The sequence below is a fragment of the Balaenoptera borealis genome (genome assembly GCF_965194805.1).
Source record: "Balaenoptera borealis genome assembly, chromosome: X".
Lineage (NCBI taxonomy): Eukaryota > Metazoa > Chordata > Mammalia > Artiodactyla > Balaenopteridae > Balaenoptera > Balaenoptera borealis.
This window is the reverse complement of record NC_138881.1, coordinates 11,652,688-11,678,723: the sequence shown is the minus strand read 5'-3', so window position 1 is coordinate 11,678,723 and position 26,036 is coordinate 11,652,688. Positions and strand designations below refer to the sequence as shown.

The 26,036-nt window shown below is 41.3% G+C and overlaps 1 long non-coding RNA gene across 2 annotated transcripts in view; it reads left to right on the top strand.

Annotated features, from left to right (window-relative positions):
* The window catches only part of LOC309619994, a 91,673-nt gene extending 71,579 nt beyond the window's left edge, over nucleotides 1-20,094 (top strand). For both annotated transcript variants that reach the window (XR_014239352.1, XR_014239353.1), the window contains exon 3: nucleotides 7,720-20,094. This is a non-coding gene — a long non-coding RNA (uncharacterized lncRNA). The remainder of the gene's footprint in view (nucleotides 1-7,719) is intronic.
* Nucleotides 20,095-26,036: the final 5,942 nt, after the last annotated feature.

Below are 26,036 nucleotides of genomic sequence, written 5' to 3'. Positions count from 1 at the left end.
GCTGATGCTATTAAGACCCTAGGATTTTCCCAAAGACAAATACAGAAAACAAACCATCTTTGAACAAAAACACAGCTAAATCTAACCTGGGAGGGAACTAAGAAGCAGACGGTCATCCTCCATACCATCAAAAATAGCTTTTTCTGCCATGTTTGGGTTGGAGTATGGCTTCTACTCCAATGTTTACTAAACACGTCTGCAGGTTAGAATCATCTGGGAAGTTTTTTAACATTTCAAAGCCCAGGCCATACATCAGACCAATTAAACGTAATCTCTGCATAGGACACAGGCATCAGTATTTATGACGTACCCCGGGTGATTCCAACACGGTGCCATAGTAGGACCTGACATAGTAGGACCCACTGCCCCATGCACACAGTCTAGGACACACGCAGCTGAACCTTACTTGCAGCTAATCCTCAGGGTTGTGAAGCAGTAGTTCTCAAGCTTGAACTGTATCAGAATCACTGGAAAGGCTTGTTAAAGCACAGACTTCTGGGCTCCACCCCACAGTGTGTGATTCAGTAAGTCTGGGGTGCAGCCCAAGAGTTGACATCTCTAACAAGTTCCCTGGCGATGCGGATGCTGCTGGTCTGCGGACCATACTTTGAGAACCACTATTGTAAAGTATTGGCTTTAGTTTCAGAAAGGAAAAAAATATTTCACGTTTAGCTGTGGCATGAATTCTTTCAAGAAGGTACCATGACTAGACTTTTTAAAAAGCAAGCATATTGAGTACATTTTTTTTAACATCTTTATTGGAGTATAATTGCTTTACAATGGTGTGTTAGTTTCTGCTTTATAACAAAGTGAATCAGCTATACATAAACATATATCCCCATATCTCCTCCCTCTTGCATCTCCCTCCCACCCTCCCTATCCCACCCCTCTAGGTGGTCACAAAGCACCAAGCTGATCTCCCTGTGCTATGCGGCTGCTTCCCACTAGCTATCTATTTTACGTTTGGTAGTGAATGTATGTCCATGCCACTCTCTCTCTTTGTCACATCTTACCCTTCCCCCTCCCCGTGTCCTCAAGTCCATTCTCTAGTAGGTCTGTGTCTTTATTCCCGTCTTGCCACTAGGTTCTTCATGACCTTTTTTTTTTTCCCTTAGATTCCATATATATGTGTTAGCATACTGTATTTGTTTTTCTCTTTCTGACTTACTTCACTCTGTATGACAGACTCTAACTCCATCCACCTCACTACAAATAACTCCATTGAGTACATTTTTAAAGACCATATAAACGTACATTTTCTAAACCTGCTGTACTCTCATTTAACAGAAGTCTTTATGAAGTATTTATTAACAAGTACTTTGTAGGTGACTAAGCTAATTGCCATATTAACAATTCAAGTGTGATGTAGTTGCTTTAATCTAAGAACTTCATTTAGCATTTTAGCATTAATTTCTAATTAACTGCTAATGTTGTCTTATGTTTTATTATGAGCTCATCTATGTGTAGATTAATTCTTAATCTGCACTGATTTCTGTTAAAAAAGGGCTCAATGTTTCTTTTCTCTCTAAGGATATACGATACTAACCTGAATAAAAGAAAACCTCTCTATGGTGACTGAGCATCTGTGCGTGAACATGTGTGCGTCAGCAAGTGTGAACACTAATACAGTGCTGTGAGGTCCAGTAATTAAAGACAACAGTCCAGTTGCAGATTGAAGGTTTTGAATTCTATGCTGTATGGGTCACTAAAACTTGCAAAAGATAGTCATGTCCCCTGGTAGCTTAGACCCTAAGACACGGGTCAACAAATTATGCCCATAGACCAAATTCAGCCCATGCTTGTTTTGTAAATTATGTTTTATTGGAAAACAACCATGCTCTTTCTTTTATGTATTGTCTAGGGCTGCTCTTGGGCTACCATAGTAGACTTGAGTAGCTCAGCCTACAAAGCCTAAAATAATTACTACCTGGCCCTTTATTTAAAAAAAAAAAACATTTCCAACCCCACTGATCAACTTTCTATGTATAGGAATAATTAGCCATCCACATAATTATGCAACCTAGGATCATCCTATCTATATTCTCCCTCATGGTTCTCAAGACTACCCAGGAAACTTTGCCAAGTATTTTACTGAAGACTACCCAGTAAATTTGTCTAAGAGGTAAATGGGGCTACTTCGGCATGATTTATGAATACTGAACCTTCTACTGGCTGGGAATAGTGGCTCACTTAGCATTCATCCCGTTACTTTGAGAATCTAAGGGTTATCTTGCTGAATCAGAGTCCTAGTTGACTAACTCTAATGGTCATTGTGGGGAGTTTCTGAGAAATACTTTTTGCATGGGTTGTTCTTATTGCTTATCCTCTCTTTTGTGATAAATGGTAGTTGACCTCAGGGGCGTTTGGTGAAAGGTCAAGAAGATGGGCTGCAATGGCAATGATGGGAACCATGAGAGTGTAATGTGAGAAGAGGACAGTATAAGCCTTGATGGGCTTAAAGATGTAAGAGCGATAACTGCCCATTTCATCGCAACTTGCTATTAAAATGAATTATATAGGAATGGGGGATTAGCATTTCCAGTTGGATCAGATACTTAAAATAATAATAACTTGCGAGAGAAAAAAATTTGTGGACGGGAAAGCAAAAGAAAATAGGTGGACGGGAAAGTGACTAGAAAATTGTCAACTCCCATGTCCTAAGAGGAAGATACAGCAACACATGAAATCTGTGCATGGGGTGAGGTGAGGTGTGTGGTTGAGGAAGCAGCTACAGCAAGAGGAAAGTAATTACAGAGAGAGAGGCGATTAAGAAAAGTCAGTAACAACTTGGAAATTAATGTGATAAGATGGCAAAGAGAAGCCAGCCGACTGAAGGAAGTTGGAGTCATCTTGTGCCTCACTGCTCTAGAGATTGCACCATGAATACCAGATTTAGCTCTGTTGTGAGACATCAGGGATTCACAGAAGATGTGAGACTAGTGATGAAAATTACTGAGCCCTGAGAAAAAGTAATTTATAGATAAAATAGTGCATTACTTCTTATCAGATGGGTGATGAGAACAGTGCGGTAAAAGAAGGGGCTTGAAATGAATACTCCCGCCCCACTAAGAAAATAAGGTAGATTCATGCCCATTATTCTTATGTTTATATGTTTGTGACTACCCTGCATGAGTAGAATCACACAGTAAAGTTCAAATCCTGCTCTTTTGCTTCTACTGAGGAAGAAACAAAGAAAGGAAAATAAAGGGGTAAAGGTGAGTTGGGGAAAATATTTGATGCTGTTTTATCCATAATCAGAGATTTGAGTGGCAGGGGAGGCACATGCTGATACTGATTGATTTTATTGTGCATTTTACATTTAAATTTGCTTCTTGAGACCTAGCTTGATTGATTTTTATTGCACAGTCCCTGCTGTTGTTGCCAGGCATTGTACTAGGAAGTGACCAAATAAGACACTGTCCTCAAAGACTTATGGAGGGTTAGATAAGTAGTCAGATATTTAATATATGTGCTCTAATGATGAGGTCCAGAGGAAAGACATCTAGAGGAATCTAGGAAAGCTTCCCAGAAGTGACACCTGAATTGAGACCAGAGATAATTATGAGTTATTAAAGAGAAGGGCTGGGGTAAAGGTATTCTCTGCAAAAGGAAAATAAAGTCGATGGGGTAGACTGATTGCAAAAATGGCCCAGATTCTCCACCCATTTACGTACCCATCTTTTTGCAATGTGGGTTTGCAGCTCCTACCATCAAGCGGTGGAGTCTATTTCCAACCCGTTGATTCTGGGATGACCTTGTGACTTGCTTTGACTAATAGAATGCAACAGAAATCATCATATGTCAGCTTCATGCCTAGGCATCAGGAGGCCTTGCATGTTTCTGCTCTCTCTCTCTCTCTCTTTTTTTTCTTTCTTTTAAACTCTGCCACCACCATGAGAATAAACCAGGGCTTGCCTATTGGAGGTGGGGAACTATGTGGAGGGGAGCCAGATGAGGCCATGCCAGATCATTCTAGACCAGCCAGCCCCCACCTGGCCTGCTAAACGAGTAAAGACAAATGAGCTAGTCCACTGGAGAGCAGATGAATCTGGCCCAAACAGAAGAATTACCCAGCTAACCCATAGGTCCATGGGAAATAATAAATGATTGTTGTTATAAGACACTAAGTTTTGGAATGCTTTGTTATGCAACAGTAACTTACTAATGCAGAAAATCTGAAGGTATAAGAGAGCAGGGCCCATTCAATAAACTAGAAGTAATCTAGGATGGATAGAGAAAGGAGTATGGAGGGAAAAGGATGAAAGATGATGATGGAGAGCCAAGCAAGAACTGGATCCTTCAGAGTTAAGTGATGGGAAACTCTCTAGGGGTTTGAAGAATACGTATGATCAGCATTTCATTTTTGACATATTACTGCTTGTAAAGGTTAATGACTACGAGGAACACAAGGCTAGGGGGAGGGAGGCCAGTAAAGGGGTCGCCATTTGTAGTGATCTAGGCTAGAGTTGATCATAGTCTGAACTGGAATGGGGACCATGAGGTAGAGTAGAAATGGACAGATTGGAAACATAATTGAGGGGTAGAATTAGTAGGACTTGGTGCTTTATCAGACGTGAGAGATGAAGGAGAGAGAAACTTCAAAGCTGATGCCTGGTATCTAATTTGGGCAAATAAAAGGTTGCGGGGAATCATTCTTTAAGACAGAAACTCAGGGAGAGATTGAGGTTTGGATGGGAGTGGAGGAGATAAGAAACATAGTTTGGGATTTGTTAAGATTGAGATGCCAGTGAGATACCCAATCAGAGATGCCCAGCAAACAGTTGTTTATATAGATCTGAAGCTCAGAAGAGCAACTTGGGTTGGAGATAGTTTAGCAGTTGTCAGCCTACAGTTGGTACTTGAAACCACTTAAACATTTACTGAGCACCTGATATGTGTCATGTCCTGAACTCTGTGCCAGGAATAGGGAGGTTGGCAATACAGACTAGGCTATATAATCTAGTGGAGAAGGTTCAGCATTGATCAGATAATCACACAAATATAAATATACTGCTTTAGGTACTGAAAGAAAGATACAGTAAACCATGAGTATATAACAAAGAAACTTGATCCAGTCTGAGGAATCAAGGAACAGTTCCCTGGGGGAAAAAAGTGCTTAAGCTGGGATCAGAATTATGAGAGGGGTTTCCAAGGTCATAGGGAAACATGGAGTAGAAAAAGAGAATGTTCCACAAAACAGGACATGAGCAGTGAACCTAGTTTAAAGGCCTCTAAAGTCAGTATGGCAGGATCATGGGGGGTGGGGGGGTAAGGAAAATTGGTACAAGATATGTAGAGAGGAGTGTTGGTAGATATGGAAAGAAATTGACAAATTTGCAAGATATTTAAGAGGCAAAACTGACAAGACAAAAAGAGGAATTAGAGGAAGAGGGAAGAGAAATTATTAAGTATAATTTGGGGCGGGGGGTGTTGGTTTGTGTATCTGAATGGATGATGGTGTCATTCATCGAAACAGAAAACACTGGGGAACGAGATCTAAATGTAGAGAGAAAATGCAAGATATCAGTTTGGGAAATATTGAATTGGAGAAGCCTTTAAAATATCCAAGTGGCAAAGCTGAGGGGGAAATTGGATATACAGGTTTGGAGTTCAGAAGGGAGATCTGATCAGACGTTTAATAAACTTGTGGATCATTAGGATTTAAATGGTAACTGAAGTCAAGGGCAGGGAGACTTTGAGAATTAAAAAAAAAAAAAAGTGTTCTTAGGACCAAACCTTGAAAAGCTCAATATTTGAAAGATAGGTATTTTGAGATGAGCCCACAGAGTGGCATAGAGGGAGTAGTCAAAAAAGGGGAAGGAAAGTGTGATGTCAGAGAATCCAAGGCTATTTTAATAAGCACTCACTCCACAGGCTTTAGGCTACTAAGAGGTCAGGGGAAAGATAGATAAAAATGTCCACTGGGTTTAGCAATGTGAAGGTTACCAATGACCTTCTCAAGAGTCATCATGGTGGAGTGATGAGAGTGGAAGCCAGTATGTTAGAATGGGCTGAAGAGAAAGTGGGAGGTGAGGAAGTGGAGGGACATTTGTAGGTAATTATCAGGAATTTTGGCTAAGAAGGAATAGCAAAGTAGGTGGATGGCATAGCAAAGGTTGAAAGACAGATTTTTGTTGTTGATGAAGTTGTTCATTTTTTGTTTGGTTTTGGTGGGAGAGATTTGGGCTTGGGGCTGACAAGAATTCAGAAGAAAATGACCTATGGAAGAAAAAGGGGGAGAATCCAAAGAAGTAGATGAGATCACTTAAGAAAAATGTATAAAGGGAGAAGGGAAGATGATCTAGGAAAAAACATTTAAGAAATATCATCATTTTGATAGTTATCATAAAAACGGAATATTATGCTGCCCTTAAAAATAATGTTGAAGAATATTTAATGATGTACAAAGATGGCTGGGATATTCCATTGTATGGATAACTATCATCTGTTTAACCAAAATAATATGTAGAATATTATCCCACTTTTGTTTTTAAAAATTAAAAATATGTACACAGGAAAAAGTGTGGAAAGATATGCACCAATAAACTTTTTGTAGTTACAAAAAAAAAAAAAGAAATACCAACATTTAAGGGAATGTAGAGGATAAATGTACTAAGATCTAGACAGTGATAGGAGAAAAAGCAGAACATAGTTCCAGGGAAGCCATGGAAAAAGACTATTTCAAGAAGGAGAGGGAGATCCATGGGGTCAAATGTGCTAAGAGGTCAAAGATGATAAGGACTGAGAAATGTCTGCTGGCTTGAGTCAGTGGTCATAAAGGCCTAGGATAGAACTGGTTCCTTGGAGCACTGGGATGAGTCCATATTACAGTGGATTAAAGTATGTGTGGACAGACATTTCACAGAGAATTTTCATGAAGAGGAGAGTGAGCCTGGAGATGGACAAGAAGTTACATAGAGCCCTGATGGTTTGCTTTGGTATTTGTAAGTAAGTTGGAAGAGACTTGAAGATAATTCAGTGTTGATGGCAAGGAAGAGACTGAATACACAGAGATTGAGGATAAGAAAAGAATAAGTTCTGTGATAATGGGGAAGAGAGAAAAGAGCAAGTGGAAGGGGTGGGCTAAAGAGAGGGGAGATATTGCTCTCCTGGGGCCACCGAAAACAGGAGGAAATGGTGATGGAAGCAAGGATATTTGTATTATTGATGGCAGAACATTGAGGGAGTTACAATATGGTGGGCTTTTATTTTCTTTGTTAAATAGGAGCCAACATCACCTGCTAAGAAAGAATCAGGGTTACATATACAGAAAGCTTCAACTGTCTTTGCAGTATTTTATTTCCTGAGTGGGTGGTGGATATACAGGTGAGCTTCATTCTTTATACTTTTGCATATGTCGGAAATATTTTATTTTGAAAAAAAGAATGATGGGAATTAACGGTAGAGTCCAAAATTTGGGAAACACTAAGATTTGAAATAACTGATAGAAGAGAAAGAGCTGATTAGGGCAACGGAGGATGCTGGGCAGGCAGCATCCCAGTTGACTTTAGTGACCATGAATTTACAGTGGATAGCCAACTGTTCACCAAGTCACTTCTTTTTCCTCTAGGGTAGCCAGCTAAGCTGCATTTTCCAGCCTACGATGCAGCCAAATCATTAAGTCTGAACCAAAAGAATATGAGACAGAGGGATATAAGCCCCCTTCATGACCCTCCACAGTCCTCACATATGCGGCCTTTCCTTTTCTTTCTCCACTAGATGATTGAATAGAGAGAACTCCAAGGACTTAGAGGAAGATGGAGCCACAACATGGCAGGAGCCTGGGTTCCTGAGCCAGCAATTTGAAAGGAGGATCCCAGGAGAGTCATCGGAGTGAGAATACACATGGTACCCTCTTACGTAAGTGAGACCTTCGTTTTTGCTGTTACTCTCATAAAATTTGAGGGTAGTTCTTCATAGCAGTTACTCTATCCTTGTACTCTTCTTCACAAGTGTGTGATTTTGTTTCAAATAGTACTGAACAGCCAGGTGCAGATGCTGAGAACTGTTCAATTACATTCTGTGTATTAGGTAATTGAATGGGATGGCCCAAAGGGCAAAAGAACACAAGGAGTAATGAATAAACGATTGGGTTTGTGAACAATTACATTCTTTGAATAATGAGTACTTAACTAATTAGGATTCCCATTTGGAGGCAGAGGACTTGAGAGACTTCAAGAGCATGGTTGGGATTTCAGAAACATAAAACAGATTCCTGTCCTCAGGAAGGTACTAGAGAGAATGCTCCGTACCTGTCTAAGCTGGATTTACAAGAGAGAATACTGGGTTCCATCCAACCACAATCCTTGAGGGGTCCTGACCTGCACAACCGTAAAATCTCCCTGCAGAGAATCCAGAAGAAAAAGACCCCTCCTCCAGCTGGTCTAGGGCACTTTGTGTGGGAGAACCACCCCTCTGCCTGCAGAGAAGAGCTTCTGGCCCAAGCTCAGGACACGGAGTTCACCGGTCCTAGTAGACTCCCCACAGGAGATGGAAAGCTCTCAGCTACTGACCACCATAGACACTCAGAGTTGGGGGGACAGAACAAATGACATGGTGAGCCTGATCTGTAGAGGCTGAAGACCTGTAGGATCTATAAGTGGACCGGCCCTCCTGTATCATAACTTGCCTTCTCCAGGCAAATCCTCTTCATAGGCCATGGGATGCCCAGTCTCCAGGCCCTAAACTCCTGAGTACCCACAGGCCAGTGAGGCAGACGAGCTTCCCCGACTTCTTCCTGCAGGGCTTCCCACTGTGGGGCCACTCAGGGCCTGAGTGGAGGCCTCCAAAAGTCGATGAAAGCAGTATAATCACCTGGGACCTACCCAGCTTCCTGCACAGCCACCTTCCTTTCCTATTCTCCTTATTCCTGCCCAGTGGGTCTTCATTTGAGCCTCAGAACCCACCTAGTACAGGATAGTTAATATGAAGAAAGAGGCTGAAGTTGGAGAAGACTGCAAACTTTGTAAATGATGGCAATAGACTGGGCTCTGGAGCTCAGTAGATTTGAGTTCAATCACTTACCAGCTGTGTGGTCATGGGCAGGTCACGTGATGAATCTAAAATGAGGATTACAATGCCCACCTCCCAGGTTTATTTTAAATATTGTCAGTGACTTATGTAAATATCTCTGGAACGTGGTAGATCTTCATAAATGGTGATTTTTGTTGTTATTGGGGGTGGCGGTGTTTAATGGACTTGTTTCAGGCAGCATGCTTAAACTTTCTGAAAGGGAAAGAGGGAAGAGAGTATGATTCAGGTTGAAAGTTGCCCTAAAGGAATGCCCATCCATGCTAGCCTAGAAGCTCTATCCATCCTCTGTCCTCACCTACCCCCAGGGCCTTTGCACATGCTTTCCTTCTGCCTGTCTCCTCCAAGACTGGCGCAAGCCTCATTCTCTTGCTTCCTTCAAGTCTTCCCTCCAAAGTTACATCCTTATTAGAGAGGCCTTCCGTCTCCATCCTGTCTCTCTACAGTAGCATTCCCCAGCTGTCACTCTGTATCCCCTTGCTCTGCTTTAATTTGCTTTATGAAAACTGTCACAACTCGAAAGTTATATATGTATTTCTTTACTTGTTTATTACTCCCCCAATAGAATATGAGATCCATCAGGGTAGGGACCTCTCATATCTCCACAATATCCCCAATGCCTGGCAGATAATGGATGCACAACGAATGTTTTTTCAATGATGACTTTAATAGATGCTTCTGAATGGATGAAAAATGCTGTATTGAATAAGGTATATTTTAATTTTTATTCATTCATTTAAAAAATATTTGTGGTGCATTTATTAAAGTCATCATAAAAGCCATTATTAGCCATATAATTTTTCTCAAAATAAAAGACTAATGTAAAATATATATTTTCTCATAATATATAGTTTTCTCTAATATCTAATTTTCTTCATAGTAGACCATAATCAAGCCTTCCATTAACAGAAAAGTCTTTTGATTTTCTGTAACAGGGGTCCCTGGCTGGGCCAGATTTCAAAGTTTGATAGATCAGATACACACACGTGCACACGCGTGCACACACACACACATTTATTTGTTTATATCTACATATTTACTTGGGGACTGGGAAGTGGGGGTGAGGTATATTTAACCCTGACCACAACTTGAGTTCAGATATGTATAAACAAGTTCAACACACTGGTAAGGCCCCAAAGAAGGCTGGATTTCAGGGTGGGCTGACCGGTGCCTTGGGCATGAATTTATGATGGGGGAGATGATCTCCAGAATAACCAGCCAGACTCAGGAACATGGCCTGAGGGTGGGAGGAGATAGTAGTTTTAGCTTTTCTGTGAACTTAACCCCCTTGTGGTATGATGAACCCAGCAAGGCAGAAGAGCCATGAGTGGGAGTGGAAACTGCTGGTTCCTTCAACCTCGTGGCACTTTAGTTCCCAAGCAGCCTTGCTGTGGAACAAACTGAGTCTTCCTTTCACCTTGAAGGGGGCTGTATGGATGCTGATATTAAGTGAGCCACAGGAATGAGGTTTTGGAAGCAGCAGCTACAACTCTGTCTCATGGGAGCGGAAGTGACATACCTCTGCAGGGCTGTCAGGGCCAGCAGGGTCACGGAAAGCTCCACAGAGGCAGCAAGTCTCCGGCTCAGCCACACTGAGGCGGCAGAGGCAGCTATAGCTGGTGTAATGACACCACTGCACAGCCCTCCTAGGAGATTTAGGACCTGCACACTCAGAGACCCCACTTGGCTGGCAGCCGCAGCAAGCCGGGAGTGAGTCTGATAAACAGACATCTGCAAGGCAGCCCTGAGGACCCCCAAAATGCCCGGGGAGGGGAAATGTGCAAGGCACTGATATTTCCGTATAAGCAGATGGAAACTGGGAGCCAAGGGGAATCCAGTATTAATATTAATAAGTCCGTATTTGTAGTCAGTATTCATAAAACCACATTTGTCCTCACAAGCAGGTAGAGATGGGAACATTCAGGTATGCTTAGAGCCACAAACAAGGCTAAACTCTTTTGATTGCTGCATCCTCAGAATGGAACCCATGAGTTTCACACCCTCCTGCATCCACAGCAGTGATCCAAAAGGTTCAGATTCATTTGGAAGCCATAGCATATACGCCTCTTGCTGGCTTCAGAAAAAAAATTCCAGAACATTCTAATAAAAGTCGGGAAGAGAAAGGTGGCTTCGACATTTGAGTCAAATATAGACATTTAATTCTATATTAGGGGGCTTCCCTGGTGGCACAGTGGTTAAGAATCCGCCTGCCAATGCAGGGGACACGGATTCAAGCCCTGGTCCGGGAAGATCCCACATGCCGCGGAGCAACTAAGCCCGTGCGCCACAACTACTGAGCCTGCGCTCTAGAGCCCACGAGCCACAACTACTGAGCCCATGTGCCACAACTACTGAAGCCCGCACGCCTAGAGCCTGTGCTCCTCAACAAGAGAAGCCACCGCAACGAGAGGCCCGTGCACCGCAATGAAGAGTAGCCCCTGCTCGCTGCAACTAGAGAAAGCCCGTGTGCAGCAACGAAGACCCAACACAGCCATAAATAAATAAATAAATAAATAAATAAATTTATTAAAAAACACAATGTACATACCTTAATTAAAAAACACTTTATTGCTAAAAAATGCTAACCGTCAACTGAGCCTTCAGCGAATTGTAACCTTTCTGTTAGTGGAGGGTCTTGCCTTGACGTCGATGGCTGCTGACTGATCAGGGTGGTGGCTGAAGGCTGCGTGGGTGTGGCAATTACTTAAAATTAGACAAAAGTGACGTTTGCTGCATCAACTGACTCCCTTTCATGAATGATTTCTCTGTATGTAACATGCAATGCTGTTTGATAGCATTTTGCCCACAGTAGAACTTCTTTCAAAATTGGAGTCAATCCTCTCAAACCCTGCCGCTGCTTTATCAACTAAGTTTATGTCATATTTTAAATCCCTGGTTGTCATTTCGACCATCTTCACCAGGAGTAGATTCCATCTCAAAACCACGTTTTTGTCTCATCCATAAGAAGCAACTCGTCATCCATTAAAGTTTTATCCTTGATCCCTGGGTTGCAGAATGGATATTGTGTTAGCAGACATAAAAACATTAGTCTCATTGCCATCTCCTTCAGAGCTCTTGGGTGACCAGGTGCATTTTCAGTGAGCAGTAATACTTTGAAAGGAATCTTTTTCTGAGCAGTAGGTCTCAACAGTGGGCTTAAAATATCCAGTGAACCGTGTTGTAAACAGATGTGCTGTCAGCCAGGCTTTGTTATTCCATTTATAGAGCGCATGTAGAGTAGATTTAGCATAATTCCTAAGGGCCCTGGGATTTTCAGAATGGTAAATGAGCACTGGCTACAACTTAAAGTCGCCAGCTGCATTAGCCCCTAACAAGAGAGTCAGCCTGTGCTTTGAAGCTTTGAAGCCAGGCACTGACTTCTCCTCTCTAGCTACGGAAGTCCTAGGTGGCATCTTCTTCCAATAGAAGGCTGTTTCATCTACACTGGAAATCTGTTACTTAGTGCAACCACCTTCATGAATTATCTCAGCTAGATCCTCTGGATAACTTGCTGCAGCTTCTACATCAGCACTTGCTACTTCCCCTTGCACTTTGATGTTATAGAGATGGCTTCTTTCCGCAAAGCTCATGAACCAACCTCTGCTCACTTCAGACTTTTCTTCTGCAGCTTCCTCACCTCTCTCAGCCTTCATAGAATTGAAGAGAGGTAGGGCCTTGCTCTGGATTAGGCTTTTACAGGAATGTTGTAGCTGGTTTGATCTTCTATCCAGACCACTAAAACTTTCCCCATATCAGCAATAAGGCTGTTTTGCTTTCTTATCATTTGTGTGCTCACTGCATCTTTAATTTCCTTCAAGAACTTTTCCCTTGTGCTCACAACTTGGCCAAATCCTTGGTGCAGGAGGCCTAGCTTTTGGCTTATCTTGGCTTTCAACATGCCTTCCTCACTAAGCTTAATCATTTCTAGTTTTTGACTTAACAGTGAGAGACATGTGACTCTTCCTTCCACTTGAATGCTTAGAGGCCACTGTAGGGTTACTATTTGGCCTAATTTCAGTATTGTTGTGTCTCAGGAAACAGGGAGGCCTGAGGAGAGGGAAAGAGATGGGGAACAGCCTGTCGGTGGAGCAGTCAGAACACGCACATTTATCAGGTTCACCATCTGTGTAGGCATGGTTCATGGAGCCCTAAAACAATTACAATAGTAACATCAAAGATCACTGATCACAGATCAGCCTCACAAATATAATAATGAAAAATTTTGACACAGAGACACGAAGTGAGCAAATGCTGTTGGGAAAATGGCACTGACAGTCTTGCTCAACGCAGGGCTGCCACAGACCTTCAATCTGTGCAAAACACAGTATCTGCAAAGAGCAATAAAGGTAAAGCACAATAAAACAAGGTCTGACTGTGAAGGTTTCTGATCTCAAGTTTAACTGACTCCCTAGAATCCCCTCTCTTATTCTGTGATGAGAGGTAGCATAAGAAAGAAATTAGGATCTAAACTCGGATAGGTGAAGGTTTAAATCCCAAATCTGCCTAATAAAAGGCATGGAACTTTGGGCAATCTGCAAGCTTCAGTTGCTTTAACTCTAAAATGGAGAGAGTAATAATAATACCTAGCTCATAGGGATTTTTATAAAGATTAAGTAGACTATTAAATAGAATAGTGCTTGTCGAAATAATAATAATAATAATAGAGTGGGAGGAAACTTTGGAAGGTGATGAATATGTTTATGGCCTTGATGATGATGATGGTTTTCTAAATGTATTCTTATCCCCAAACTCAGCAAGTTGTATACGTTAAAAGTGAACAGCTTTCGGGACTTCCCTGGTGGCGCAGTGGTTAAGAATCCGCCTGCCAATGCAGGGGACACGGGTTTGAGCCCTGGTCCGGGAAGATCCCACATGCCACGGAGCAAATAAGCCCGTGCGCCACAACTACTGAGCCTGCGCTCTAGAGCCCGTGAGCCACAACTACTGAGCCCATGTGCTGCAACTACTGAAGCCCGCACGCTTAGAGCCCGTGCTCTGCAACAAGAGAAGCCACCGCGATGAGAAGCCCATGCACCGCCATAAAGAGTAGCTCCCGCTCGCCACAAGTAGAGAGAGCCTGCGTGCAGCAACGAAGACCCAATGCAGCCAAAAAAAAAAAAAAAAAAGAAAAGAAAAAAGTGTACAGCTTTCAACATGTCAATCATACCTCAATTAAGTGGCTTAAAAAATATCAATAAAAAGTGCCTGTAAAACACTTGGCACTGGGTCAGCCACAAATATTTACTACTATCATTGGGTATTATTTTTGTACTTTCTACCTTGAAAAGATAACTTTGCTGTTTCATAAGGAACTTAATAGAAGAAATTTCATTGCCCAAGATTTTGATTTTGAATTTGTTCCAAGGAATTTATCTCAAGTGGAAAAAATATCTCTACGGGGTAAATTAGGAGCCTCTACCCTCCTCCCAGACTTATAGATGAATATGCCTATGATAGTGATATTATTATCATTTGTTTTTCTGATGAACCTTGTATGTAAAACAATTATTTTCCTAAATGCAAAAGCTTACTGTGTACATCAATATACACTCAAGGGGGGAAATTGATAATGAAACCAGCTGCTTAGTTTAAAAAAAATACCTTTATAATATTTTCCTCCCTCTTCATTTTATAGAATTTTTAAATTACATGATCAAAATCTGTTCCAGAGAATATTGCTGAAGATGAGAATCTTGCCATCTCTAGAGAAAAGATGAGTCCTGTGATGTGGTACAAGTAATTGCCATAAAGTTTAATGAAAATCTGTTCCAATACAGTGAAAATCAAAGAGCAAGAAATATCTACCATGCTGGCAGCATCAGTAAGAGGGAGAAAAACCTACCATGTTCTAGAAGTAAATGTGAGGATTTGAACTAATGGGCATAAGAAAGGGAGGGAATAATGACAACACCAATGCCTCGGAGAATGTTACCTAATTAAGCAAAATGATAAACCTGCAGTCAGGACATAGTCTCACATTCTTAGCAATTTACACTAAGAGGGAAGGAAGGAGCCAAAGTAATAACTAGACAGAGATAAATTAGTGTTTTCATTTCTGGTGAGTGTTCCCACACACATTAGTGTCAGCATTGGTACACTTGGTTCTCTGTGTGCTTTTAAAAATGGAGAGACCGAGCAGAGAAAAACATTTTATTCTCATCTCACATTCAACAGGCTAATTGCATTACGTGAATGGAAACAAATAACCTTCCTCCAAAGATTTTCAAATCTTTTCAAACAAAAGCTTCGTTCCATGATGCATCCAGCAGACACATTCAAGGGGACTTCTCCCCAAAGCTGGGTCTTTTCCACCAGGCTGAGAAGGATTGAAGGAGCAAGGCCACTGGAGGCCTGCAGGCTAGGCTCCCAGGCTTTGCCACTTGGCCACCGTGCGACCTTTGGCAATTTACGTGGACCCCTCAGTCTCTCTTTCCTCATCTCTGAAAAGGAGGGAAATGATACTGTCGTACAATGGCAACCTCCCGAGTTTGGCTTGAGATGATCTGAGGACCTCCGTAATTTCCATTAAGCACCCATCCCCAAAACCATCACAGGTAAAGACAAACTAAGTCAAAATAGTATGATTGCCCTGAAAACAAAGCTTCAAGCTAAATCCTTAAACTCTTCCTTCTTCTCGTTTCCTTCATCCGTCCCACATGGAACTAGATCACTGGTTCTAAGACCCTCCACGGAAGGAGTCTTAGTTAAAAGACTTTGGTTGTAAGACACACAAGTCCATTCAAGCCAACTAAACAAAAGTTCATTAGAAGGATGCCAGTGTATCTCTTGGAGCCCACAGAAGATCAAAATTGGGAACTGGAAAACTGTCAGCAACCCAGACAGGTCTCTGCGTTCCTGCTTCTGCCTCTCTCTACATAAGTACTTCCAAATCTGATGCTTTAAAATCCAAAGAGGACTCTAGGACACAAACTTTAGAATATAAACATGAAAGATTATTCTCCGTGGATTCAACAGTTCTGATCAATTCTAGAAACAGGGGCCACAGATTTTAAATAGGTAATTTGAATGCCTTCTGCACAGTGATACACTGTTCAGCGAGACTAGTGAGATGCTGTCCCCAAACAAGCACATTCTTGTTTCCCATTGTCCTCTTTCAGTTCCCCCAGGTGGGGCTAGTTCTTCCCCTGTCCCGGGATTAAAACTGGGGTTGAATACTTTTCTACTTATTCTTAGGTAATTCAAAGGAGTCTGTGGCAACTGTAAATCTCAGAACACAGTCTCCAATCAGCATGTGTTCAGTCCCATATGATAATGAACCCTTCAATCTTCATTTGAAGGTTCTTGTTCCCCTCCCCTGGGTCTGGTGTGTTGCACAACAAAATAGAAAAATACGCCTCGCTGGCTCTCTCCTGCAGGCAAAGATTTGCCCCAAGGCACTCATCCCCTTGATGAGGCTGAGAAGTTTAAGACTAGTTTACCCTTTGCAAGTTCTGCGTGATGGTCAGTCTGGCAACCTGATTTGGAATCTAATCCCGTAGCCAAAGGTATTGGTCCCACGGGTCCCTTGACCAGCTGCTGTGAAGGCGACTGCCCACTCCCCTGCCACCTTATTCACCCTGGAGGATTGCCCTTGGCAGTTGGGGTGGCCTGGCTAGAAGTGCCTGGGAGTTTCACTCCCTCACCCAAGGCGACAAAGGTCTGTGTGACGTGAGGATACCAAAGCCCTGCTTCCTTGCCTCAGGGTCAGGCAGACTCCGGTGCTATTCATGCTCCAAAGCTCCCCAAAGTTTCGAGCCAAGGCTACACTTCACCAGAAACCACCTCCTTGCTTCATCTCTCCTTCCCTGGCCAGCTTTCTCCACTCCTTTACAGACTTTTCCTCTAATCACTTACACAGAAATCCCTGTCTTGGGCTCTATTTCTAGAGAATGCCATCTAAGACAGCTACAAGTTGTACCTCGGTTCCCCAGTCAAAGCTCTCAGTTAACACCTTGTTACCCCAGAAGCTGATTATCCTACAATATCCTAGTTCTCATCCACTGGAACAGTGAAGTCCCCCTGAACACTTTTTAATATTCAATAAGGTATTGCTTTGTCTCAATAAAAAAGCTTGCAGTTCTAGATTCTCCCTATCTTCTCTTTTGTCTCTGATTGCTTCCTGCCAAAAAAGACAGAGATTAATGTGGTTTTTCTTTTCTCTCCCTTCCTAAATCATAGATTTGGCTATCCAATTTCTATCTCTGAATACCAGTATTTTCCACTAGATCAGAAAGGAGGATTATCTGTCAACTCCAAAAGGAAAATCAAACCAAGATGCACAGGCAGAAACAAAAAAATCAATTTTCTCCAGGTCATTCACCTACATCATTCCTTCAGAATAGAGACAAAGCAAAAGAATTGCTTTGTTCTTTCAGACAACCTGCCCCCAAGGATGCAGAAGGCAAAGGATGAACTCAGAGTTGCCTGGACTTAAATAAAACCTTCCTGTGAGTAAATAATGTGCATTAAAAGGTCACCCTTGATTCTCTTCACTCAGTTCTGGCAGAAAAATGTCTGATTGCCAAGAAGAGCAGTTTGTCCTAGTGTGAATCCGAGCCCACAGAAAGGCGACATCAATCCAGGCGGCCTTGACAGGTGAAGGTAGCCTTAAATGCCTCCTACCAAACCACAGGAAAAGAGATGGGAGGTAAGAAAGTTCTCAGTAATGCTCTAGCACAGAGGTCAGCAAACTTTTTTTGTAAAAGCACCACATAGTAAATATTTTTGGCTTTGCGGGCTATACCATCTCTGTTGCAACTACTCAATTCTGCCAGAGTAGCTTGAAACCAACCCTAGACAATACTTAAAAGAACGGGTGTGGTCATGTTCCATTAAGACTTTATAAATAGGCACAGAAATTTGAATTTTATATCATTTTCATTTATCTCAAAATATTATTCTTTTAATATTTTTCAACCATTTAGGAATGTAAAATTATTCTTAGCTCTTGGGCCATCTGAAAACAGGGGTAGGCTGGATTTGGCCCAAGGGCTGTGGATTGCCAACCCGTGCTCCAGGTCTTAGGGTAGAATTTCTCCTCTTCAGTTCATTCAGGACTGGAAGTTGGTTGTTAAATTGAAAAAGTCAGTTAAAGTAAGCAATCATAAAGAGAATAATTCTTTTTTTTAATAAACTGCTTTGAATAACAACACATCAATATATATGCACTAACCAATTCTTTCAGCATAAGGCCATGACTTTATTTTAGCAGAAGTCTGCCAATGAGACTTCAGATGGCCTTCCTTAGTACTTTGACTAAAGTTCCTAGTTCAATTTAGTCTCAAGTAGAATGAGAATTTAAAGTTGCTTGCAAATGCATTTAAGGTACAGAATGCTTCTAATTTTTACAAACCTCCCCAATCTTTTCTGGTTATGCCCCTCACACTTTCTGACAGCAGTGTTTCAGAAACTCGCCTTTACAAGCGTTTTTCCAAAGCACCCAACTCAATTTCTTAGAACAGCAATTTTCTTCCTTATTAAATTGAGTAATTGCTATGACAAAGAAGAGTGGCATAAACTGGTACAGAAGCAAATGCAATGAACACTTGATAAGCACAGACCCTAACGGTGGGAACAGCTGTGTGTGTGTGTGTGTGTGTGTGTGTGTGATTGAGACCAGCTTACAAGGCACAAGCATTCAGTGAGCAGTGGGCATCAGTTGCTACTTTCCATAGGAGGAAGGTAGCGACCATTAATCCAGGAGTCAGTTGAGTGGAGAATCCTGCTTTCTGACTGTGCTCTTCCGGTACTTGAACCGGATGTGGGAAGGAAAATTAGTACAAGTATTTTACATCTTTTTATTGAAAGAAGTTAGTGGAATTGCATTTCCCAGTGTTTAAAGCAAGAGCATGCCTACCTCCCCTCAAAAGTAATATATTTGTCATTTTCTTCCTCAACAAAGATAAAAGACCAATTCAAATAAGTTAGCCCATGATCTAGAAGGAACATATTGAATCTTCCCAGGAGAGATTGGTTCTCTCCCACAGTCATGGGTATTCTCTGCTTTGAATAGCAGTGGGAGTGAGTTTTATGGATGGAAATTAGTACAGCTGTTGAAGGAATGTCAAGCTGATTAGAGCATAATCATCACGAAAACACAGTCAAAATGTAGTGGAATGAGCCGAAAGGGAATTAGGAGAGAAGAGAAACAAGGGTAGCCCCAAAAAAGAATTGCCACATTGCCCAAAATAAACATGTCATCTCTTTAGCAATTAAATTCCAATGCTTTTGTCTTCTCCAGTGAGCACAGTATTAGTGAAAAACAAATTGCTATATTTGAATTATTTGTACATGTCTTCCTAGATCTCTCCAAGAGCATACAAACATCCTTTGTAATTAATCCTTGTTTACTCTATTCTCATGAAATACAAGTGGCTTTTCGCCTCCATTTCAGTATATGTCATCCATTCCTATGGAACCTCCACTGCTCTCTGATGGATGCTCTGCCCGTTCTTACCTGAAGGGTTCATCCTTTTTCACACAATCCTTAGTACTAATGTAACCTAAGATCATTGACAAGAAAAGGACCAACACTTGAACACCCAAGCTTCTCACTGGGACCTCCATTCTGATTTGATCCTTTGAGAAATTCTTCTGATTTTCTCTTTTTTTTGTTTTAACTCTTATTGGAGTATAGTTGATTTACAATGTTGTGTTAGTTTCAGGTGTACAGCAAAGCAAATCAGTTATACATATACATATATTCATTCTTTTTCAGATTCTTTTTCCTATATAGGTTATTACAGAGTATTGAGTAGAGTTCCCTGTGCTATACAGTAGGTCCTTATTAGTTATCTATTTTATATATAGTAGTGTGTGTATGTTAATCCCAAGCTCCTAATTTGTCACTTTCCCCCACCTTTCCCCTTTGGTAACCATAAGTTCGATTTCGAGATCTGTGAACCTGTTCCTGTTTTGTAAATAAGTTCATTTGTATCTTTTTTTTATTAGATTCCACATATAAGTGATATCATATGACATTTGTCTTTGTCTGGCTTACTTCACTTAGTATGATCATCTCTAGGTCCATCCATGTTGCTGCAAATGGCATTATTTCATTCGTTTTTATGGCTGAGTAGTATTCCATTGTGTATGTACACCACATCTTCTTGATCCACTCATCTGTCAATGGACGTTTAGGTTGCTTCCATGTCCTGGCTATTGTAAATAGTGCTGCTATGAACACTGGAGTGCATGTGTCTTTTTGAATGATGGCTTTCTCCGGATATATGCCCAGGAGTAGGATTGCTGGATCACATGGTAGAGCTTTGGCCTATTGTTGCTCTTTAGACAAATGCATATTAGAATACCATGGGCTATACTCAAACCTATGACTCCTTTAGAACTAGATGGATGTGAGGAGAGAGAAGAGGAGAGGGGAAGAATGCTTATATTTGGTCTTATAATGCCTTAAGCTGTCATTATGCTTGGTGAGCTTCAAAGATGTTCAAAGCTACCTCCTGAGACATGTAAGGTCCCCTTCATTGTTTCCCAGCTGATCTACTCTGTACTGACTTCCCTTGAGTAGAGGATACATCTTATGTCTCCCTTAGACAATGGGCATTTCCTGGTACACACTCTCCCAATATCTCTCTTTCTCTCTTCCCCTTCCCCCAACCTCTCCCCACTGCCACCGACCACCTCCCCCCACCCACAGGAAACACTCCAACTTGTATGTCATACATCCCCAAACTGGAAATTCAGGCCATCCAAATACAGAAGGCTTCTCTTGGCTCTGGGAACAAAGTAGTTTCTCAGCTCTTCCTGAACCCTCTTTTTCATTTCTTGGGCAAGAGTCTGACCTCAGTCTTTCTCAGGCAAGAGTCAGACACCAGTCCCTGTATCTCCCAACAGCAGGAGGCACATCTCAAGCTCTATCAGTGCTTTACTTCCTGGCCCCCGAACAAGGATGGGACTAGAATGTAGCCCCTTCCCACCCCACCTCTAAAGAGAGCAAGAAACTGCAGCTCTGCAGCAGTCCTCTTGTTGAAGAGAAATTGCTTCAACGATCTCCTTTACAAAGTCCTCTCTCTGATGCCTTTTTATAGCCTCGATATGGTTGAGGGGTCCAGGAGTCCTGGAACAAAATCTTGGACTCAATTCCTTTAAAATCACTTATGATGATTTGGCTGACTCATTTTTGGACTTTCATCTCTATTGTCATTTCTTGTCTGGCCTGAAACTTCAATCTTAACATGGTTACACATGCAAAATTCCATCTTCCAGAGACAATCGCTGAAAACATTTGGATGTATATCCTTTTGTATATTTAAAGTATATATTTCTTAACAAAAATGAGATTATTTTGTAACCTGAATTTTTTCCAATTAACAATATATTCTGAGCATCTTTCCATGTCAATAAATCTCTACACCAACATTTTTAACAGTTAAAAGCTATTCCATTGTATGGAACCTACCATTATTTAATGAATTCTTTCTTGACATAAATTGAGGCTGTTTCTTCTTTCTATTATAATAAATGATCCTGTGAAATACACCTTTATTTATACACTTCAACTCATTCAATTATTTAACTAATATTTATTGAGCACCTATTCTAAAAGAGTACCGTGATTTCCTTGGGAGAAATTTCTAGATGTGGAATAGCAGAGTCAAAATCTATGCACAGAGATTGGTTCAAGATGGCAGAGTAGAAAGACGTGTGATCACTCCCTCTTGCGAGAGCACCGGAATCACAGCTAACTGCTGAACAGTCATCGACAGGAAGACACTGGAACTCACCAAAAAAGATACCCCACATCCAAAGACAAAGGGGAAGCCACAATGAGACTGTAGGAGGGGCACAATGACAATAAAATCAAATCCCATAACTGCTGAGTGGGTGACTCACAAACTGGAGAACAATTATACCACAGAAGTCCACCCACTGGAGTGAAGGTTCTGAGCCACATGTCAGGCTTCCCAGCCTGGGGGTCTGAAAACGGGAGGGGAAATTCCCAGAGAATCAGACTTTGAAGGCTAGCGGGATTTCGACAGGACTGGGGGAAACAGAGACTCCACTTTTGGAGGGCACACACAAAGTAGTGTATGCATCAGGACCCGGGGAAAGGAGCAGTGACCCCATAGGAGACTGAACCAGACCTACCTGCTAGTGTTGGAGGGTCTTCTGCAGAGGTGGGGGGTGGCTGTGGCTCACCACGGGGACAAGGACACTGGCAGCAGAAATTCTGGGAAGTACTCCTTGGCGTGAGCCCTCCTAGAGTCCTCCATTAGCCCCACCAAGGAGCCGGGTAGGCTCCAGTGTTGGGTCGCCTCAGGCCAAACAACCGACAGGGAGGGAACCCAGCCCTAGCCATCAACAGTCAAGCGGATTAAAGTTTTACTGAGCTCTGCCCACCAGAGCAACAGCCAACTCTACCCACCACCAGTCCCTCCCATCAGGAAACTTGCACAAGCCTCTTAGAAAGCCTCATCCACCAGAAGGCAGACAGCAGAAGCAAGAAGAACTACAATCCTGAAGCCTATGGAACAAAAACCACATTCACAGAAAGACAGACAAGATGAAAAGGAAGAGGGCTATGTACCAGATGAAGGAACAAGATAAAACCCCAGAGAAGCAGCTAAATGAAGTGGAGATAGGCAACCTTCCAGAAAAAGAATTCAGAATAATGATAGTGAAGATGATCCAGGACCTCGGAAAAAGAATGGAGGCAAAGATCGAGAAGATGCAAAAAATGTTTAACAAAGACCTAGAAGAATTAAAGAACAAATAAACAGAGATGAACAATACAATAACTGAAATGAAAAATACAGTAGAAGGAATCAATAGCAGAATAACTGAGGCAGAAGAACGGATAAGTGACCTGGAAGACGGAATGGTGGAATTCACTGCCACAGAACAGAAGAAAGAAAAAAGAATGAAAAGAAATGAAGACAACATAAGAGACCTCTGGGACAACATTAAACGCAACAACATTCACATTATAGGGGTCCCAAAAGGAGAAGAGAGAGAGAAAGGACCAGAGAAAATATTTGAAGAGATTATAGTCGAAAACTTCCCTAACATGGGAAAGGAAATAGCCACCCAAGTCCAGGAAGCACAGTGAGTCCCATAAAGGATAAACCCAAGGAGAAACACGCTGAGACACAAAGTAATCAAACTGGCAAAAATTAAAGACAAAGAAGAATTATTGAAAGCAGCAAGGGAAAAACGACAAATAACATACAAGGGAACTCCCATAAGGTTAACAGCTGATTTCTCAGCAGAAACTCTCCAAGCCAGAAGGGAGTGGCATGATATACTTAAAATGAGGAAAGGGAAGAACCTACAACCAAGATTACTCTACCCGGCAAGGATCTCATTCAGATTCGATGGAGAAATCAAAAGCTTTACAGACAAGCAACAGCTAAGAGAATTCAGCACCACCAAACCAGCTCTACAACAAATGCCAAAGGAACTTCTCTAAGTGGGAAACACAAGAGAAGAAAAGGACGTACAAAAAGAAACCCAAAACAATTAAGAAAATGGTCATAGTAACATACATATCGATAATTACCTTAAACGTGAATGGATTAAATGCCCCAACCAAAAGACACAGGCTTGCTGAATGGATACAAAAACAAGACCCATATATATGCTGTCTACAAGAGACCCACTTCAGACCTAGGGACACATACAGACTGAAAGTGAGGGGATGGAAAAAGATATTCCATGCAAATGGAAATCAAAAGAAAGCTGGAGTAGCAATACTCATATCAGATAAAATAGACTTTAAAATAAAGAATGTTACAAGAGACAAGGAAGGACACTACATAATGATCAAGGGATCAATCCAAGAAGAATATATAACAATTATAAATATATATGCACCCAACATAGGAGCACCTCAATACATAAGGCAACTGCTAACAGCTATAAAAGGAAACCGACAGTAACACAGTAATAGTGGGGGACTTTAACACCTCACTTACACCAATGGACAGATCATCCAAAATGAAAATAAATAAGGAAACAGAAGCTTTAAATGACACAATAGACCAGATAGATTTAATTGATATTTAGAGGACATTCCATCCAAAAACAGCAGATTACACTTTCTTCTCAAGTGCGCACAGAACATTCTCCAGGATAGATCACATCTTGGGTCACAACTCAAGTCTCAGTAAATTTAGGAAAATTGAAATCATATCAAGCATCTTTTCTGACCACAACGCTATGAGATTAGAAATGAATTACAGGGAAGAAAACGTAAAAAACACAAACACATGGAGGCTAAACAATACGTTACTAAATAACCAAGAGATCACTGAAGAAATCAAAGAGGAAATAAAAAAATACCTAGAGACAAATGACAATGAAAACACAACAATCCAAAACCTATGGGATGCAGCAAAAGCAGTTCTAAGAGGGAAGTTTATAGCTATACAAGCCTACCTCAAGAAACAAGAATAATCTCAAGTAAACAATCTAACCTTACATCTAAAGGAACTACAGAAAAAAGAACAAACAAAACCCCAAGTTAGCAGAAGGAAAGATATCATGAAGATCACAGCAGAAATAAATGAAATAGAAACAAAGAAAACAATAGCAAAGATCAATAAAACTAAAAGCTGGTTCTTTGAGAAGATAAACAAAATTGATAAACCATTAGCCAGACTCATCAAGAAAAAGAGGGAGAGGACTCAAATCAATAAAATTAGAGGGACTTCCCTGGTGGCGCAGTGGTTGAGAGTCTGCCTGCCGGTGCAGGGGACACGGGTTCGAGCCCTGATCTGGGAAGATCCCACATACCGCGGAGCAGCTGGGCCCATGAGCCACAGTTACTGAGCCTGCGCGTCTGCGGCCTGTGCTCCGCAACAAGAGAGGCCGCGATAATGAGGGGCCCACGCACCACGATGAAGAGTGGCCCCCACTTGCCGCAACTAGAGAAAGCCCTCGCACGGAAACGAAGACCCAACACAGCCATAAATAAATAAATAAATAAACCCAAAAAAAGTTTAAAAAAAAATAAAATAAAATAAAATTAGATATGAAAAAGGAGAAGTTACAACAGACACCGCAGAAATACAAAGCATCCTAAGAGACTACTACGAGCAACTCTATGCCAATAAAATGGACAAGCTGGAAGGAATGGACAAATTCTTAGAAAGGTATAACCTTCCAAGACTGAACCAGGAAGAAACAGAAAATATGAACAGACCAATCACAAGTAATGAAATTGAAACTGTGGTTAAAAATCTTCCAACAAACAAAAGTCAAGGACCAGATGGCTTCACAGGTGAATTCTATCAAACATTTAGAGAAGAGCTAACACCCATCCTTCTCAAACTCTTCCAAAAATTGCAGAGGAAGGAACACTCCCAAACTCATTCTAAGAGGCCACCATTACCCTGATACCAAAACCAGACAAAGATACTACAAAAAAAGAAAATTACAGACCAATATCACTGATGAATATAGATGCAAAAATCCTCAACAAAATACTAGCAAACAGAATCCAACAACACATTAAAAGGATCATACACCACGATCAAGTGGGGTTTATCCCAGGGATGCAAGGATTCTTAAACATACGCAAATCAATCAATGTGATACACCATATTAACAAGTTGAAGGAGAAAAACCATATGATCATCTCAATAGATGCAGAAAAAGCTTTTGACAAAATTCAACACCCATTTATGATAAAAACTCTCTAGAAAGTGGGCACAGAGGGAACCTACCTCAACATAATAAAGGCCATATACAACAAACCCACAGCAAACATCATTCTCAATGGTGAAAAACTGAAAGCATTTCCTCTAAGACCAGGAACGAGACAAGGATGTCCACTCTCACCACTATTATTCAACATAGTTTTGGAAGTCCTAGCCATGGCAATCAGAGAAGAAAAAGAAATAAAAGGAATACAAATTGGAAAAGAAGTAAAACTGTCACTGTTTGCTGATGACATGATACTATACATAGAGAATCCTAAAAATGCCACCTGAAAACTACTAGAGCTAATCAGTGAATTTGGTAAAGTTGCAGGATAAAAAATTAAT